Source organism: Arvicanthis niloticus, chromosome 7 (genome assembly GCF_011762505.2).
Source record: "Arvicanthis niloticus isolate mArvNil1 chromosome 7, mArvNil1.pat.X, whole genome shotgun sequence".
NCBI lineage: Eukaryota > Metazoa > Chordata > Mammalia > Rodentia > Muridae > Arvicanthis > Arvicanthis niloticus.
The window spans coordinates 80,463,083-80,483,968 of record NC_047664.1 but is presented as its reverse complement, the minus strand read 5'-3'; the positions used below and the strand labels follow the sequence as shown (position 1 = coordinate 80,483,968).

The window sequence follows — 20,886 nt, the reverse complement described above, 5'->3', positions numbered from 1 at the left end:
ATCATAAAAAACATAAATAATCTATAAGAAAAACATGAAATGTAAGATTTTGCTTACACTCCAGAAATGAATCTATTACAAAAATACAGAAATATTAATTACATGTGACAACATGGTATATCCTTTCAAAATGGGATAATATTCAATAAAAATAAAGGGTAAATTACATTCTCCGAAAAATGATTATAGCTAGCGATTGATATTTTAAAAGAGTGAACTCGCTGAAAGTGTTATCAGACCTTGGAGAAGGTGAAAAAGTCAGTGATGATATCATTATTAAATGGGTCAATCAGACCCTTAAAAGCGCAAACAAAGGTACTTCTATTTCCAGTTTCAAGGATAAATCTATTAGTACAAGCCTGCCTGTCTTAGATCTAATAAGATGCCATTGCACCAAATGCAGTCCATCAAAAAATGATCAAGAGAGAACACTTGACTGATGAGGACAAACTGAACACTGCTAAAAATGCCATTTCAGTCGCTCGGAAGATCGGTGCCCGGATATATGTGCTACCTGATGACCTCGTTGAAGTGAAGCTGAAGATGGTGATGACTGTGTTTGCCTGCTTAATGGTAAAGGACTGAACAGACTAAAATAATGAAACATTTACTGTGACCTCCACATTATATGCATCGAATGACTCAGTTTACAGAATTTTGAAAAGTAGTGGGTGTAAAATCAGGATATCTGTATGCTCAAAATAGTTCTGTATCCAGTAATGAATATTTTGTCCATGCCAGTTATAATTTGTCATCTTTTTTGGATAACACAATTGCTTAACTATCAATACCAATACAGGAATGTCTTATCAAACTGCTATTTCATAAATAAATTATTTTATTTCCTAAGACTCTTACCAAAATAAGACTAATCATTCTTTTTTCATGGCTCAAAAAAGACCTGTATAAAGTTTTGTCAGGTCCTTCTATTAAATGTGTTTGGATTTTTTTTTTTGATGTGTTATTTAATTTTGATAAAAAATGTACCTAATGTCATACTATAACTCAATCCTTTTAGTTTTATTCCCCCTTAACTGTGTAAAGTGATCTAAAATTTTCTGTAAATTTCTATATCATATAAAAAATTAAAGGGATAAGTATAATCCATCAACATTAAAGTTTTTAAATATGAGAACTAACCCTTGAATAACCCCCAAGGCTCACTCTCCTGTTTAAGCTTAGGAGCTTTTTACTTAAAGTTTGATTGTAACTCCATTGCTACTTTACACGTCCTAGTTTGATAATACAGCTTTATCTTCAACATCAAGCATAATACTATATGTTGGTAAGATGTTACATATATGTATTTCTCTAAATCATCTGAGTTACCCACATTTTCTTAAATGGTATGTATTAAGTGGCCAGCCAGCCATTAAGTATTTATTTTGCCCCCACAATGTGTCTGACACTTTTCAGTTGTGAATATCTGTTATGTGAAGATATCCTTTTGAAATATGAACATGACTATCGTCTATTTTTCACCTAATTGCTTTCAAATACTTTCAGCCAAACATTGGATAGAACGTCCCAACTGACACTGGTCTTAGCCTGCTAGTGTCACATTGCACCTTGCTAGTTTCAGTCTATAGTGAAACTTACATAATTGAAATATGCCCACCAAATAGCTTCATTAGAAAGCTGAGTATATAAAAGCTAATGTCTGTTGTCGTTTGTCATGGTTTTCACAGTTTTGTATAAACAAGAAACGTTTAAGGTTTGTGTTTCTCTGGAAGAGTTAAAGCTTGCGACCTCCTTTCCCCAGCAGTTTTAGCAGTAGAGAAATTCTGTTGCTCATAGTTGAAGCCCTAAATGAGCTCCCTGCCCTCCACTTTAGGGCCAGTGAGCACTACTGCTATGCAAAAAAGTGCTGTCACCTCCCTCCGTGCGAATGAGTTGTCCACTGATGGAAGCATACATCAGGAGCAAGAGGGTCTATGTGTTTAGGGTAGACTTTTTTAAATGAAGTACCGACAGATGGGATTCTGAAATATATTCTTCTACATGAAATTTCTTTGCCTTTTATATTTTGATGATTGTTTTCTTATATGAAGACATAAGTATGCTTCTGCTCTTTTCCTGAGATTACTTAAATCATGCCTTTCTGATTTTTTCACTGTCATATTTAACAAAATAATCAGATTTACATGGAATTTAGCACTTTAAGGTGTTCTTTTTCTCACGAAGTATATTTAATAAAAATACTGTGTATGTCGAAAAAAAGAGAGGGAACTATCAGAGTGGGCTGGGACGGGTATAACCGCTGGACTGTTAAAAATAAACATTAAAAATAAAAAAGAGGAGAGGGTGGAAGCAAAGTACCACTACCTTTTGCACAAAATGTTGAAAAATGAACTAGACACTCATCACAAAAGTTAACAAAGTCTTTAGATAGTAAAAAACAAAGTAACAGCACAATGTATTTCATGCCTTGTGAAAAGACATCTCTTCACAACCCAAGGAATCTTCTGAATCACTGCGTTAACTTTGTATAATTTGTCAATATTAAAATTACTATTTGTATCAATATATGCAAATACTTTATTCTTTTATCCAAAATGTGAATTTCTAGATGATAAAAATTATATCAGTTTATGGAAATAAGCCCCAAAATAAAACAGGAAAATAAATATGTATGTGTGTTAACCAGTTGTGCTTCTATTGGCAAATGTGTGAAATTCTGTCTTCTGTAATGAATCATTATTTTTATAATGCTATGACACATTCTTTAACATCAAAACCTTTCAGCTTAATTATAAGACAATATGATGTTCATTGTAGCACATATGAACAATAAAATTAAGACATGTAATATTTCTTTTCATAATATGAAGATGGAATATATTTCTCCAGTCTAAATAAATAAATAAATAAATAAATAAATCCTTTCTTACATTTCAAATCTCTTAATGTTGGTTCACACACTATTTCTTGACTGAATGAGTAAAAGATTTGACATGAATACATATCACTAATTTACACAGAGATATATTAAAGCTTTTAAAGCAACACAAGCACAGCAATTGATAAAATGCCATATTAGAAGCAATGTAAATATTTTACCAGTAACAGTCTGTATATGTTTTGTAAGGAAAATAATATAGATATAATATATAAATTAAAATATTACAGGTAGTTAATTCAGATTGCAACACAGCTGTCATATCAAATTATTCATAATTTTGCATTTAACATGTTATGCCAATTAGGGAAAGAAAATTCTATTTTGAATATAAGTGACTCATGTAATTAAGTCTGCCCCTCCTCTGATTAGGCTAATAAGGTATACTCACACACAAGTGAATATATATATATATTTCATATCTTTCAGAATCTAAAGTACCTAACTCAGAATGATTATTTTTCCTAGAGTCATCCATTAACCTATGATTTTTATGATTTCATTTTATTAACAGCTGAGTAATATCCCATTGTGTAAATGTATCACATTTTATTTATTTACTTATTTTTGCACTTTAAGTGCAGAATTTCTTTCTCAAGTGTGCTTGATTATGGTGATCTCTGGTGTCTTAGTTGATGTGTCTTCCCTTGATGCCTTTGCAGCTTTCACTGTTTCTGAAGATCCAATTCAGTTGATCCCTGCTGTGCTCTTTATAAACATTTAAGAAGGCATTTCTTGAGTGCTGGACAATCTCTGCACAATAATTCTGTGATTGTATTGGTTCAAGGTGCAATTCTAAGCATCTCTGAGTGCTTTTATGTTTTCTCTATGTGACCCTTCAAAAATGAGATCATCTGAAAACACTAATAGTGAACATAAGTTCTAGATGTCCATACACTTATTCAACCACTTTATATAATAGTGAACAGATTTTAACTTTGGTTCTTTCTAATAACTTACTGTCTTACATTTTTTTTATTTGTACGATATGTTCAAGAATTCTCTGTGTGTAATAAATAGATTTCCTAGCCTGAAATTTCTGCTGATATAAAATACAGAAATTAAAAGAAATCTACCAGAAAATGATATTCTTCAAGACTTTCTTCTGTCTGTAGTTAAGTAAACATGGCTTGGCTTTATTTGCATTACATAGTAAACTTATTTTCATCTTAACTCAAATTCTGTCATCTAGAAAAATTTGATGGTAAATTTTTTACTTCATCCATTTTCCATAGCCATAGAATTCCCATCCTATTGAAATATACTCAGAAAATCATTTAAATCCTCAAGGTGAATTGTAAGCAGCATAAAATTTGGAGCAGCAGGCTAATTTATTAGTAGTATAATAATTAATGTCTTTTATTTAAGAAAAGTATTTATGCATTAGTCTTCTCATTTATAAACCTGCAGTAAGACCTAAAAATACACTTTAGTATAACTTATAAAGTTGGCTTCAAGTAAACCAAATGAATGAAATGAATTAGAAAAATTACATTGAATTATTCTGCAGAATAAAGATAACCCATGCTTACTAGTACCGGCCTATCATTTTTGACTGAAATGTAAAAATTCTTATCACTGGGGTGTGTTTACTGAACATAAAAGAATTTAAATTCATAGTTTAATTTATTCCCAGCTTCCCAGGTTATCTTTGATTTATAGAAGGTACAGTTTTGTAAATCAATAATTTTAAATAATACTTTGTTTTTTCTTTTAATTATTTACTGTTTCAAAATTAATAAATATAAATCTTATTCAATGTGTCTTCAAACTTGAAGTATGTCAAGTTGTTATTAATGAAGTACATATTTTAAAATTAGAGGTAATAACAATTCAATTAATCTAAGTAAGATATTCCAGGATTTTCCCACCATTTTATTGACACAGCAAAAGATAAAATGTACAGAAGAATTTTTGAAATACAAGACAGTGCATCTATTGACTAGACTCTTGTGGGGCAGAAATCTCGCGGGCGGGGGGAAGGGAGGGAGGGAGTCCGGCGACAGAGTCTCAGGGCGGTCCGGCACCAGGGCTTCCCGCGCCGCCAGGAAGATCCCACATTCATGCAGCTGTCGGTGGGCGGCCGGCGGCTGCATCAGCAAGGTTCCAGGGTTCCAAAAGCTGGGAATCAGGCGGAGATTCCAATCTCCAAAAGTTTTCCAAAGCTTTTATTGTTCATGACATGGTGAATGGATGCAGGTGTTGTACGCTTCCCCCCCCCCCCCAAAGGCCAGGGGAGACCAGTCTTATAGGGAAGGGAGAAAGGGGAGGGAATAACTTAATTAGCTACGCCCCTGGCCTTTTGATAATTCATTAATATTTAAATCTCTGGAGGTAGAGACTTGTTAATCACGCCCTCTACCTGTCCTACGTGACTGAAAATAACAGGTTAAATGGAGTTACCTCCAAGGCCCAACAGACTCTGTATCTTTCAGTTACTTGGAAATGACAACTTACTCTAATTCATCCTTTTCTTATTAGATAAAATATGTCTCAAGAAAGTGGGAATGAAAGAGACCATCTCAGGACTCAATTCCTTGTTAAAGGTGCCAGAGCAGGTTACTGTACATATATGGAGACATTCTTTCTTTTTGTTTCAATCTTTTCTTTGCCAAAAAGTATCTGACTACTATGGATTCCATGAACATAAACCACCTTCAGTAGACAGGCATAGCCTCCAGTTGAAGGATGGGGCCACCCACTCATCTCAAAAACTTTAACCCTGAAATGTTCCTGTCAAAAGTAAAGACAGGGACAAAAAATGAAACAGAGACTGAAAGAAAGGCCATCCAGATGCTCCACCTAGGGATCCATCCCATCTGCACATTTCAACCCCCCACACTATTGCTGATGCCAAGAAGCACTTGCTGACAGGAGCCTACTATAACTGTCCCCTGAGAGGTTCCACCAGCACCTGACCAGACTTAGGTACTCAAAAGAAACCATTGGATTGAGGCTGTGGACCCCAATGAAAGAGCTAGGGGAATGACTGAAAGATCTGAAGAGAATTGCATCACAATAGGAAGAACAACTTCAACTAACTGGACCACCTAGAGCTCCCGGGGACTAAACCACCAACCAAAGAGTATATACATGAATGGAGCCATGTCTCCAGATACATATGTAGTACAGGATGGCTTTATCTGACATCAGTGGGAGGGGAGGCTTGATACCTCAGTGTAGGGGGATTCTACAACAGTGAGGTGGGAGTGGGTGAGTGGGTGAAGGAGCACCCTTTTAATGGCAAAGGGGAGGAGGGAGGTGGGGGATAGGCTGGGGGGTTTATGGAGGAGTAACTGGGAAGGAGGATTTCATTTGAAATGTAAATGAATGAAATGATAAAAATAATAAAATTAAATTAAATTAAAAACCCATTGTCTGTTTCCTCCAGGAAGAACTGATATAAATATCCATCGTGACAAAAGTGGCAGTATTTCCTTTTTGTCCCCTTTTAGTATATTTTCTCAGTTCAAAATAATATCACCAGATGACAAGATGATGTGTGAGGTGCACAAGACACTTCCATTTAGAGTCGGTATCTCCTGCAGCTTCTGAACTTCCCAGCTTTCTTTGCCCTATTAGTGATTCACCCCCTTTGCCTTTAATTGCCATTGGCCTTTGTGAGTTACTCTTGATTCTTATTTCTTGAAGACCACCTACTCCCTGATACCAGATGTGATGTTAAAAACATTCAAGTTAGTAAATTCTGTGGCATTTCATATCAAAATTCTAGAATATGTCTCTGAAAAAGAATTTAGAAGTATCTTTTCTACCTTTAATCCACTCAGAACCATCCTTATGAACAGGATTCTTTTGCCCATATCTATTGAGAGCCAGGCAGTGGAGACCAGTGCAGAACGTCAGGCTGCCCACATTTCATTCACACGTGTTACCTGATTTCCCCTAATTGTGTGAGATAGGAGGATTTGTAAGGCCCCCACGAATGGAGGACCTCACCCAAGCCTCGGGAATTCGTGGCCACCCATTAACTGTAAGACACCAAACTTGATGTAATTAGCAAGAGGCATATTTTAATCAGTATACTGAGGTCAAGACCTGTAGCCCAAGCAGAGGCAATGGGGTCTGACCCTGGGGCTTTGGAGACAGAGAGAATTTAAAGCCCAAAACCACAACTCAGGGGGGGAGGGCAGGGAAACACAACCCAGGGGGAGTAAGGGAGGGCTATTGGAGAACACCTGTGGAAAGTCCCAGCCCATTTTCAGTTTGTGACAGGGTACAAGGAACAGGCTATTCTCTAAAAGCCTATACGTAATCAGCCAAGTTCCTGATAGCCAGAATGTACGGGCATGCTGAGAACTCCCAAATCAAACTCTACTGGTATCCAGGGTGCACAACTCAAACTCTCTTGGTATCCAGGGTGCAAAGGAATGCTAACTTGAACTCTCAGCTCAAACCCTATTCAATCTATCTTATGGTCAGTTTTTAGTTCCTGGTACCCATAGCGCTTGGTCACGCTATCTTGAACTCCCATCTCTGAACTCTATTCAACCTATCATCTATTTTGTCTTGTGGATAGCTAGTTTCCTAGGACCCAGAACGCAGAACAAGCTGATCTGCGCTTTTGACTCCCTCTGTGGAAGGTTTAAAGATTTTTAACTCTTTCAGATTCACACCTTGACTGAAGTGCTGCCAGAAGGGCTGAGTTGAAGGGCTGCCAGAAGTGTCCTTGGCCTTAAAGAGATGATTTACCTGCTCACTCTTGTGTCAGCTCTCAGCGTTCCACAGCCATCACCGCAAGTACCTGCCATATTCTCTTTTGGCTTGATGATCGGGTTGCTACCTTTCTCCATTTCGCTCTGTCATTCTTTCTCATTCACTTTAAAATGTTCCATGAAGGATGTCACAAAGAAATATCTTCTCAATAGGGGAGAGGTCCTAAGAGGAATGCTTTCATACCTCAATATGTTGACCCAATGAGAGATGGGTTTCAAGATCATAAGATTCCTGATGTGGATGAAATGGAGCAGGAATAAAGCAACTAAATAGTAAATGGGATGTAAGACGACAATTTTGACAGTTCTTTGTGTATTCATGGAAAATAATCATGCCCTGCTTAGGGAACAGTGAGCCCCGTTAGCCACAGCAGAGTTGGAATACTCATGGTTTGAACAGAACATTGTCAAGGATATGGAAAGAAAAGGGAGCACGCTTGATGTCTTTGCAAGTCACAATAATCTTTCAAGATTCTTTTAGCCAAGCAAAAGTAACAAAGAAAAAGACATCGAGTTCCTGTTTTCAATGTTAGTGCACACAGGGACAAATGTAAGGCACCACAATGCCCTGTAGTCAGTTATTTCTCTTGTAATTTATTGTTTAATTTTCTTTTTAAATATTTATTTTATGTTTAATCATGTGTATATGTATGTGCCCATGCACGCATAGGTGCACCTATTAGCACATATGCCCACAGTGGCCAGAAGAGGGAGTCTGATCCTCCGGAGCTGGAGGTACAGGTGGTTGTGAACTTTTATCTCTAGTGTTGCGAACAGAATTATAATGCTCAAATACCCTATTAGAATCACCCACCCCCCAACCCCCATGCGTTGGTTTGTTGTTGTTGTTTTGTTTCTTTTTTGTTTTCTTTTTTATTGGATATTTTCTTTATTTACTTTTCAAAAGTTATTCCTTTTCCTGCCCTCCCCCCCACCTCCAGAAATCCCCTATCTCATCCCCCCTTCCCTGCTTCTATGAGGGTGCTCCTTCACCCACCCACTCCCGCCTCCCTGCCCTAGAATTCCCCTACACTGGGGCATTGAGCTTTCACAGGACCAAAGGCCTCTCCTCCCATTGATGCCCAACAAGGCCATCCTCTGCTACATATGGGGCTGGGGTCATGGATCCCTCCATGTGTATTCTTCGGTTGGTAATTTAGTCCTTAGGAGGGCTGGAAACATAACAATTCTCTATATCAGTCTGGATCTAGTAGCTATTTCTTTGATAAATATATCATTTTACAGCAGATTGTATTTCCTTGTTACTTCAATTTTAAATTTCTATTTTATCATTGCTTTGAAAGTCTCAGCTTGAATACTGACTACACAGTTCATAGGTTGGCATGATTTTATTTTTTTAACAGCTGCAAATAAAATTATATCTGTAAGTATTACTGTTTCCTGAACACTATTGACAAAATATTTTCTTATTTGGAAGTTGAATTACTCCAATATCACTATAAATGCCCCTCTTTGTATAATCTTTTCTTTTCTTATTTTAAAATCAACTTACTTTATTTTACTTTATATTATTGTGAATACCACTGTTTTTCTAACTACTCTTTTGCTGAATTTTGCAGCAAGCATTTTCTCCCACAGAGTCACCTTGCCAACCCTATTTTAATCTATTTATTTTTAAGAACATATATACTTTAGTTATATTTAATATAATTCTTCCTATGTTGCATATTATGTCTATTCTTCTGAATTTCTGTTTTTTGTTCTTATTTTTTTCCAATAAATATTTCTATGGATTTTAGAATTTTTTAGAATGACAGCTTAGAATATTTATTTATCTTATACATATGAAAATTTTACCTCTGTTCCCAGTAGCTGGAGTATAGAAGATCCCCTGAAATAAGATTTATAGCCTGTTGTCAGCCAGATGTGTACAATAGGAGACCCTGGTGTTCTGTGAGGGAAAAAGTATTATTATTTGCTAACCCTTCACTTTAGTCCTCTAGCATAAGATTTTGATCGTCATTTAATATTTTGAAATTATATTAGTTTAGTGAACTGCTATTCAGAAATACCATAAGCTAAGTAGCTTATAAACAACAGAACTTTCTGACAGTTGTAGAGGCTAGAAATTTCAAATTCATGGGGTAGGCAAATTTGGATTCTGTTAAAGGCCTGCTTGTTATATTCTCACATGTGAACAGTGAAGGTGTTTTCTCTCCATCTCTCTCCCTCTCTCTCCCTCTCTCTCCCTCTCTCTCCCTCTCTCTCCCTCTCTCTCCCTCTCTCTCCCTCTCTCTCCCTCTCTCTCCCTCTCCCTCTCCCTCTCCCTCTCTTCCCCTCTGTGTGTGTTTGTGTGTATATGTTTTATAAAAAAATAGATTAATCACAAGGTAGTAATTGAGTTAATTAACCATATATGTCCTACCTTCTAAATCCACCACACTGATCAGGAAGACTGAGATACAAATTTTGAAAATAAATAACATTGGTCACATTATGTCCTCCTGTTTAACCAAGTGTTTGGCTATGATTTTATATAAATATATTTTACCACAGTTTACCAGAATTAAATTTTTTTCAAAGGAGTTATAGAATGATATAGAAATCTCCATATTTTTGTTTTCCTTGGGATTTAGATTATAAACTATAATTAGGTTTATGATTAAACTTATCACCACACTACAGAGTTTCTAATTTTTATACTGAAGGTTTTTGTATTGTAAGATTTTTATCGTTTGTTATTCAATAAAGCATGTACTTTGTTTCTGTTATTTTTGTAACTGATTTTTGAAATAGTTTATATTTCAAATATTTTAAAATCTTTGTCTTTAACATATTGGTATTCATAGCTGTTTACCAATTTTTAATTAGTTTGAGTCTTTTTTTCTTGGTATAAAACTTTTTTCATAAATTTCAACTTGTATGATTTGAGTAGTTTATTATTACACTGGAGAACTTATACCCTTGTAGTACTTAGATTTCCATGACATAAACATGACTAAACAAATTGATAGAACTACCTGTCTGCTGACAGATCTACATAGACAGTTTAAGTCTTCACATTGGACACATGAGAGTTCCAACACTGATGGTTTATGTGTAACACCAACATTCACTGGGCTTCCACTAATATTCATTTCAATTTTCACAAACTCCGCTAACACTCCACCAATGGAGAGGTAATCTTATTGGTGTGTAGAAGTGAAAGTTCTCATTCTCTGATATAATTTCTCACATCAAAAAGATGGTCATGAGGGCGAACTAACACTCAGATACAACCAAAGACAAACCTAACATTGTAGTCTTCACTAATGCCAAGAGCAATGCCATAAGTCCCATGTAGGAATGAAAGTCATTGATCTTTCACTGAAGTTTTCATGATGGAGGAAGGGAGAACAAACAGTCTTGGGTAACTGTTCGACAGTTGATAGAACTGTTTAAAAACAAGAGGTGTGGCTATTTGGAGGAGGTGTATCACTGAGTCATGCTTTGAAGTTGCAGGAGTAGATGATATTCTCAGGTAACACGCTCAGTCTTATGATTATGTCTTAAGATGTAACTCTCCGCTACTGCACCATGCCTGTTTGCCTGATGCCATGCTCCTTGCCATATGGTTATAAATTCTCAGCCTCCAACATTGATAGCCACAAATAAATACTTTTTTCCTTATAAGTTGCCTTTGTCATGGTGTCTTATCACAATAAAAAAGTAAATATAATATACTTACACAAGTAATTATGGAAACTGACAGGCTCCTAATTTTGTACTTGGCCATCTAGAAATCCAGAAAAACTGAATCTGATACATTCTAAATCCAAACTCTGAGAGCTGAAACCTCACACTGACATAAGGGCAGGAAGGCTCAAGATGTACTAAAGGGAGATGCCTTAGTTCAAATCTGTAGAATGGCAGAATGAGTAACAGGAATAAAGTGAATAGCAACAGCAGCATATGTCAACTCGTCACTGATAGAAAGCAGAGAAACAGGAGTTAGTTCTCAACCTCTGGAGGATTAGTATTTTCATTCTGCTTGTGTCTTCTAACAGAGTCCTTTGGCTGATATCACAACTTCCCTCAGTCTACTCCTTTCACTGCGAATCTCATTCGGGATCATTTTCTGGGATAAACTTAGAAAATGTTCAACCCACTGAGCAGCCCGTGACTTGGTTAGTTTGATATATGAAGTTAACCACTACAGGCAAGTTCTTCTAATGCTGCAGGATGTGCTGATAATTCTACTATTCCAGTTAGATTTCAAACTTTACTTTGTGTGCCCATAGATGGTTATTTTCTATTCTACAACACCTTTTTAATTTTCCTTGACATTACAGGAATTTCTTGGTTTTTATTAGGACTATTTGTTGGTTTTTTTACCTTTATTGTTGGTTTGTTTTTGTTTTTGATTCAGTTGATGTATAAGCACGTGGTGTACTTCTGAGCTAGCATGTTATTTCAACATTTACCCTTTTTAAATTTAGTATATAAAGTAGAGAACTACCAAACTATACACTGAAATTTTACCTTCTAGACACAATGTAAAAAATAATTTTTGTATGAAATTCTTGTCTCCAGTATTGAAAGTCTGCCTTTTCTTCATTTCGATCCTCTGAGGTATAGGAAACGTAATTGAAGTCAATTGTTGGAAGGTTGTTCTGCTTACATGTAAAAGCTATTCAAGGAATAGACCTATGGGAGCTGAAATGATGCAGGCAATCCTGTTTCAAGCCTTAGGAGAATATGTTTCTATGCTTTCATTTACTTCCTTGAAATAAATGAAAATGTTTCAAGCATCATTTTTTCTACATATATTCAGGATTTTTGGAATGCTCCTATATTTTCCTGTGTTAGCTGCAGTTTTGTCTGTAGCAGTGGTGAGTAATTTTTAAAGGATTGGAATGTAGCTATCAAGTCCATTGCTTATTTATGCCTGGAAACTTAGGACTTCACAAATATTTAACATCCATACCCACCACAGTTTAAATTAGGATCCTTATTGTCTTCCTGGAGAATGTAGTCGTATCCTACTTTAAAAATTCAACACTTGGCAAGGGAGGACCTAGGAATTTTGGATACCTGAAAAGAAGAAGGCTTTAAAATATGAAGTATGGTTTATTATGAGGTAGCCATTTAATCTCAAATGAATGTCCATATTTTATAGAACCATTTAATCAAGTGTTTATAGAACACCAAATTAAAATTTAATAAACATTGAGTCATCAGAACCCAGGTCACTACTGTGGAAATATCAACCATTAATACTTCTCAATATCCCAAAGTCACAAATGAAGACAATGTGATATAAACTACTGTTCAAATTGGTCATGGATGCATCTTAGCACATGGTTGGGGAAAACATTACCAGCCACTGAGAGAATTTACCATGTTTCTTTCAAATGAAAATCTATTTCTATAATATGGAAAAATGTTCTGATATGACTTCTTTATAATTTGATACATTTACTGGGGATTTATTCTAAGCTGGAAGATCATAATAATTAGAATTTAAAACCTGTAAGTGCACAGCAAAATATAAATGAGGTAATTAAAACCTTACCATAGATTAGCATTGAAATGTGTGTGCTTCTGTGTGTATTTATCTGTCCCTTCCTTCTGCTATCCTAAATAATATATTCCCTACCCTGGCAGAAGCAGAACTATCAGAAAATTCTGAATTTCATAAAGATTGGGATACTTACTGCCTGAAAGGGAAAAATAAAATGTTCAATTTATACACATACATATAACCTTGATAGATTCAGGAGAAAATTTAAGACTTCAATAATGCCTGTGAAGTTATTCTCCAAAATTCAATAGGCAACTCACTTCTAAAGATTTGCTCATAATATTTTTTTCTTAGATTTGCAGTCAATCCTTTTGTTTTCATGAAAAATGTGTGTGTGATCAATAATATACTATAACATAACAATTATAAGAATGCAACTAAAGTTACAAGAACATTGTTTTTATATCAATAATTAATGATACTATAATTTCCTAGGTACCACAATTTTCAACCCAGTATGACTTTTGCAATGATACCTTATTAAACATAAGGTACTGTGGTACTCTTTTTTTTTTTTTTTTTTTTTCACAGTATAGAGGCATTAGGCCAAGACAAGTTCTTTCATTACTTGTTCCATGCTTTCTCCTTTTCAAGGCTGGTATGTAAGAAATTCTGTTTTGTGACAATACACTTCAAAATGATGCTTATTTTACAATTTCAATGAAGACACTCTGTAAAATGCAGTTGCTTTTCAGTGGGGAATTAAATAAGTAAACATGGTTTTCCAAGAAACTGCTTTAAATCAATGGCCATGATTTGGGTTTGGATGAGACTTTCCTGGCCAGTAAATCATACAGGTCACTGTGTTACTGTGTGATTGTGGCCTTGATGTAAGGAACAATGTAGCATTATAAGGCCCATTCCTTTATATTGAAGGCCTTGGGTTATAAATAGTCTTGAATGCAGTGCTTATGTATTTTCATATCGAAACAGTTTATGAATAGAGGCATTCTGATAAGAGTAAGAGAGACAGGTTTTTGTTAGTACAAAACACATTTCTCTGAAAAGTCTCTCTCCTGTTCATGTAATATAATTATACTCTGAGGAAACTCAGATACTAAGTAATTGCTATCAGCTATCATTTTTCTGTAACTATCCAACTAACCTTATGTATAACATTAAAAAGTGGCTTTCATTGTAGTAGACTTCTATTTCCTTTTAATTGCTTCCATTTTTCTTAAAGTCATTAATATTCAAGAATTCAATCATTATACTCACTTCATTTCCTCTTTGAGATTCTTAGATGAAAGACTTCATAAAGCTATAAAACACAAAGAATTATTTCCATATTGAGATAGTTTTTAAAGCAGGATTTGGAAACCTGGCTTTAGTCAGAATAAACCTGGCCTCTTTTGATATCCAACAGCTTAAAACTTACTTCAGAGAAAATGTTCTTAGGATCGGCGCCTTTTGTCTCCTCTGATAATTGTTCAAATGTCCACATTTTACTCCAGGTTTTGTCCCTTTGAGATTTCTTTTTTATTTTAATCACATGCAATTTTCTGAATACTAGAAATATGTTTTAAATTTAGAGATTTATTTCAGTAACACTGGCCTTTCTTTCTTCAGAGGGCAGTGTTGAAAGCACTATTTTGCATTTGTCTTTTACACATATTTTGTTCCTTGAACCTCTACAATTTAATGTACTTCAGGTCTGACTTTACAGTAAAAGTGATTCATTTGTTTGTACATTCTAGAAAATGTATTCTAGGATTATCCTTAAATTAAAATGATTGAATACTCTGATTTTTTTTCAGATATTTCGAATTAAATCAACTATACCTACTGTGTACACACTTTACCAAGTAACATATTGTGATAATTTTATACAACGGCCTTTATCCCTTCTTTTGATTCTATCTAAGTTCACTTTTATACAAGCTATGGACATATCTAAAATATTGTAGGCCCATTGTTGTTAAAAAAAAATACCTGAAATAAATAATTTAAGAAGAGGGCTATTTTCAGTGATGGTTTCAGGGCTGTTCATCTAAAACCACTTAGACTCATCACGTTGAGACTGAGGGAACATTATGCATCATTGTGAGAAGTTCATGATGGAGCAGGTGTGTTTACTATTCAGAGTCTGGAACTAGAAAAATGAGGTTGTGGTGGAGGAAGACCAACTATCCTTTCCAATACCACACAGCCTCTTACGTAATTCCATAATACCTTAACTACCACAGGATTTCTCCTCCAGTAATGTCTTAATCTGGTGAGCAGGCTATAGCTTGTGGGCCTTTTAGAAACATTGAAGATCAAAATCATTCCATTTGTATCATTTGCCATGTCTTATGTTTTCTTGCTAGCTAATTCAATGTGTCCATAGATCATAGATGATTTTTTTATATCTTGTATAATCATTGGACCCTTTTTAGCAGGAATTATTTCCTATTATGAAAAATAACCTTATTTCTATTGTTCCATATACAATAGAAATATTCCTTATTTCTATTGTAGCATAGAATATCCATTACTACTGGGAAAAGGAGGAATCAAGGCATATTGAGAATGTATTGAACAAAGCTACAGTAAAAGCGCACATAGGTCCATGTCAAAGGGCTTAGATGAATTTGCACTGCCAGCTTTGCTGTCTTCTGGGTACATCTCTCTAGTATGGTCATCCTATGACTTGTGTACAGAAATCCTTTGCAAATATACCTTGACTCTAAACTGTTTAACATCTTGAGATCTCCAATGAAATTCAGGCTTCACTTTACACTGTGATCTCTCTGGGCCTTCAGCCAGGGACACACCTAAGACATATTTCCTGGCATAAATTGTTCTATTTAAATCTAGAGGGAGATCCCACAGTCCATTTACTTGTGTATCCTTCAGAACTCAAAATCCAGATCCATGTGGACAAATTGCCATGCTTGTCTGCTTTAGAGAACCCTTGGGCCTTTTGAATCACATTTGTAGAGGCCTTTTCTTGTATATTTTTAGAACGAAAAGTTTCTTAGGGATTTCCCTTTCACAGTTGCAAGATTAGCTGGGTGTTGTCTTGCTTGAGGATGATACGCTTGCTGTTATCAAAATGCATATGAGGCCTCCTTGTGATTACCTCATTTCTTTGACCACAATTGTTCTAGAGTTCTAAAGTGTTGTAACAATACCTAGACTATGCAGGACTCTAAAATAATGACTATTCAAGTATTTGAAGGCAGTGTGTAAGGTAGTACAGTAAAATTATCATTTTAGGTGCTATAGGATATAATTCTGTCCACCCCTGTCCAAGGATAAATCGTTATGTGCTTTCCTGGTCTTTCTTGTCTGATAAAAATGTTTGAATTTTAATTCTAGTCCCATGCTTCCAACAGAGTTGCTTTATTTTTCCAATCATATCCTTGCCTGTCAGTTCTCTTAACCACTGAGTCATTGTCTTTCCAGCCCTATAGTTCGCATTTCACCTATACCTTGTACATAGAAAAAGCAGATACTACCTACACAAAACACTTTCTATGTGACCTAACAGATCTACAGAATATTTTACCCAAACATATTATCGTTTTAAAGACAAAATGCCAATCGTTTGATTTTACCATGAATACTCAGAAGCCAAGTGGACACCTACTGATAGGCAGAGAAAATACACAGCTGACCAAAGTCCTCAAAGGAAAAGCTGATTCTCCTTCTCCATACTTTCCACTTCCTGTATCTCTCTGTCCTTCCTTTTGACTTCCTCTCCAATCTATGGTTTTATCCTATGTTTACGCCCTGTCAACTGGTTGCTTGCTACACTCCTTGATCTATGGTTGACTTTATTTAATCTTGCTTACAATAAACAGAAAGCTTGTGGATTAACGATATGTACAAGGTGTGAGCCACACCACAATTAGAAACAAGTTTTTCCAGTACACAATATCACAATGTGATCAGATATTCTAAAACACTCTCGGATTAAAGGTGTGTGCTAGAGCTGAGCCACACCATAACAAGGGACACATTTTTCCACTCTACAGTCTCAGAGTTCCCGTATTATCAAATTACCTACAACACCAAATAATATCTATTCTACTCAGAAGTTTACACAAATTCTTTAAATAGACTACATGTGGGGACATAATTACAATTTTAAGAAATTCATTTAAAAAATCTTCATTTACTCTCTTTTGACCATATTATAATAAAAGTTAAAATCAATAGCAAATTAACTTTTTGTTAAGTATACAAATTCATGGACATTACACAACATATTGCTGAACAATAAATTGTCACAGAAGAAATCACAACGTTTATAAAGGAGCTGCAGAAACCGAAGCTCCGGGAGCTGTTGGAAACCAGCATAGAAATTATGGAGGAGGTGGAAGAGGCGATCCAACCCACCGGCTCCATGCCAATCCAGAAGAAGGTGAAGAAAGCCTTGAACCTCCTGGAGAAGGCCTCAATTTGTTATTGCAGCTCTATTTGTTCATCAGGAATGACAATCGGGAAGAGATTGCTTCCGCTGATCTCAAGTACCTAATGCTCCCAGCCCTGAAGGGCGAGCTGTCTCTGAAGCTGGTGGACACCAGCAATCCCCTAGACCTCCTGGAGGATGCTCAAAAGCACTTCCGAACTTCCTAACCCACAACTACCATGTAGCCGAGTTCCAGCTGTTCTAGGCTCAGAGCAGTTCACGGGAAAGCAATCTTACTACCACTTCTGACAACCTGGAGCACAACCTCGTTGCCATGGCATCCAAGAGGCAGGCCAAAATCCAGAGGCACAAGCAAAAGAAGGCAGTGGAGCAGAGGCTGTCATCTCTGAAATTGGCAGTGGGGAGCTGCCAGGCTGACAGGGAGTATTACCTCCTTCAACTTTGTAGGTGGGTTAACATCATAGTGGATGAGATGGAGAGTACTGACGAGGAAATAGAGATTCTGAGGGAAAGAGACTCTTTCGGTGAGGCATCAGCATCTCGCATGTCTCCTCAGGAGACGCCTCCACTAAAACCCTTCGTCCTTACTCGAAATGTTGCTTAAGCACAAATCTTTGGAGCTGGGGTACCCAAGTCTGGCAACTATGACCGTGAATGACTGGTACGAGCAGCGCTAGAAAAGTGAGGTCTCACTATCTGTTCATGAAGCAGCAAAACGGGCACCACTACCTGAGACTCTCACTATATCTGAGCAGGAAGAGCCGGACCTGGAGCAAAAGGAAGATGATGATGAGAATGCCCTCCGCAGGATGCAGGAGTGGAATGACTGGAAGGACACCCATCCTAGAGGCTATGGCAACCAACAGAACATGGGCTAATGTCCTCTCCCCTCTGTGTGAAAGGACGAAGGAGCACTCACCTTACCAGACAAGGAAAACTCTGTTATCTTCCCTTCCTTGGGTCCCTGCTTCAGGAGTGTGCAACAAAAGCAGATACTGAATCTTGCTTTGTATTCAACAAAATGCCTCTATAAGGTTTTATTTGTACCCTAGTTAATGTCCAGTGCTCTCGTTTAGGGATTGCTCTTACCATGGTGTATTGCAGTTTCTTAAGTGGATAGAAAGAGTGCGGAGAAATGGTGGTATAATCATTGACTGTATGATTTCTCTTTAAAAAAAAAATACATTTTCTTGGAAAAAATATATAGCCTGAGAGAACATTCACATAAGTTTCATTACAGAACGTTTTTTAATTATTGTTAATACCTGGGCCTGATAAACCACTATAAATACATGTATGATGGAAAACACATAGTTTATATAAGAATTGATCATATCTGTGTGCAGCTGTTTTAGAACAACAAATTGAGAAACCCATAGAAAGGTGTTAACAAAAGAAATGGCTTAATGAATGTGGGGGCAGAGACTGTCAAACACTCAACTGAATGCATGAAGTTATAGAGCAACCACCTTCTTTAATTGTCTAGAACCTTTTCAACACAGTGTTGAAGTGAAAGTGGAAGTTTCATAATTATTTTCTGAGATTTAAATATCGCTTTATTTATTTTTAATCTTAATGTTTGTATCAGAAATAGCATCTCAAGAGAGTGGAAACTTAACAATATTTATCAAAAGTAAAAATGTAGATACCTGACTCAGAATTTTCACATCTATATATGTGGAAAAGTGATTTATACCACTCATGGAAAAGCGGTGACATGTTCCTTGTAAAATCTAAGATCTAGAAACTATTGGGGCATGAAGAGACCTGGGTAACAATTGTTTTTGCTGTTATACAATAGATTATTAGTAAACTGAGACTTTGAAGCAACTTAGATTTTCTATGATGTAACTTAGGAATATTTTCCAAATATAATTAGTACAGAAGTGAATGAGATAAAAAAAATAAATCAGATGAAATAATGTTGGTTGAAGTGAAATACCCATGGACATTAGGATACGCTATTCTGTTACTATTCAATCCAAATGATCAATCACACATGTTTACTATGACTTAAAATATTAAGTTTATTAATGATGGTTACTAATGTGTTCTGGAAAATAGTTAGCAATTGTGTCCTCAAGACACCAAAAATTAAAACAAAACTTGATGTGAAAAATAAGAAATCACAAAAAAATTAAAATTTATTTCTAGAATTAAATGAAATGAAAGCACAACACAAATGCATGTGGGAAACCTTTAAAACAATCCTAGAAGAGAAGTTATATTATAAGCACATTCATTTTAAAAAAAAAACAAAAAATAAAAAAACATGCACACACACATGGGCACGCACAAACATATGCATACACAGGCACACATTATTTAAATGAGTTAATGTTTTACCATAATGATTTGGAAGAAAAAAAAGAACAAATTAAAACTAAATTCAAGAGAATAAAAGTAATATTAAAGAATAGAAGAGAAATTAGTGAAGTAAAACCAAAGAATATAAAAGCTTAAGGAAGATATCTGTTCCTTTGAACATATAAATCAAATGATTAGAATATCTATTTTTTCACATACTGCATAAAGCTCATTTTAAAAATTAAGGTATATGAAGAGAATAAAAGAGAAACAAGTAGGAAAAACAATAAGGGATCCCAAGCAAAGCATCTCCATTCAATTATGAGTTTTCTCCTCCAGGCTTTCATTTACCCCATTCCTTTGTCTCAGCCTCCAACTCCTGTAAATATGCCCAAAGAGCCAGCCAGCCATACCAGCCAAGGATGCAAGTAGACTATCCTCATTTTACCTATACTATTTCAACTTTCTCACAGCCTCATCTCCAACTCTGTAAATGTCCATCTACTGTGGTCTCTCCTCCCTCTCTGTCCCTCAGAGAACAAAGCAGATCCTGGTTTCACAATGGCTTTCCTCCTTTCCATGAATGACCTCACCCTCTCTCTCATACAGCACATCAAATTTCCTAAGAGTAAGCTCCCAATACCTAGAAACATTTCTCCAAAGATGCTCCCACCGCCCCCGCCCCTGCACTGGCTACAATTCTTGCACTAGGCACACTGGTCAGGATCTCAGAAGTGTTACTTAGCAGACACTCACAGCCACCACACTCTCCTAAAAACCAGAGAGGACAACAGATAACAATAAAAGAAGCACCCACCCAACAAAGACCAGACCAGATGTCAGCATGTGTTGGGAGCCGACTTTAGTAGAAAGCGCCTAGATCAACTTTGCAGCCATCTGGAACCATATACCCTGATGAAAGATTTGGTTTTCAAAAGCCTATAACAGCTGAAGCACACTCTAATAAATATATTGTTTATCTCACATAGCTTGTTTTGCTGTTTAGTGACCTCAGCTGTATGGTGCACGTGGCATGAGTTCATGGGCTCCTGACAGGGTTTAT

General features: G+C 36.0%; 1 pseudogene; it reads left to right on the top strand.

Moving 5' to 3' along the window:
- Nucleotides 1-414: 414 nt before the first annotated feature.
- Nucleotides 415-18,394, top strand: LOC117712423 (immunoglobulin-binding protein 1b-like; annotated as a pseudogene).
- Nucleotides 18,395-20,886: the final 2,492 nt, after the last annotated feature.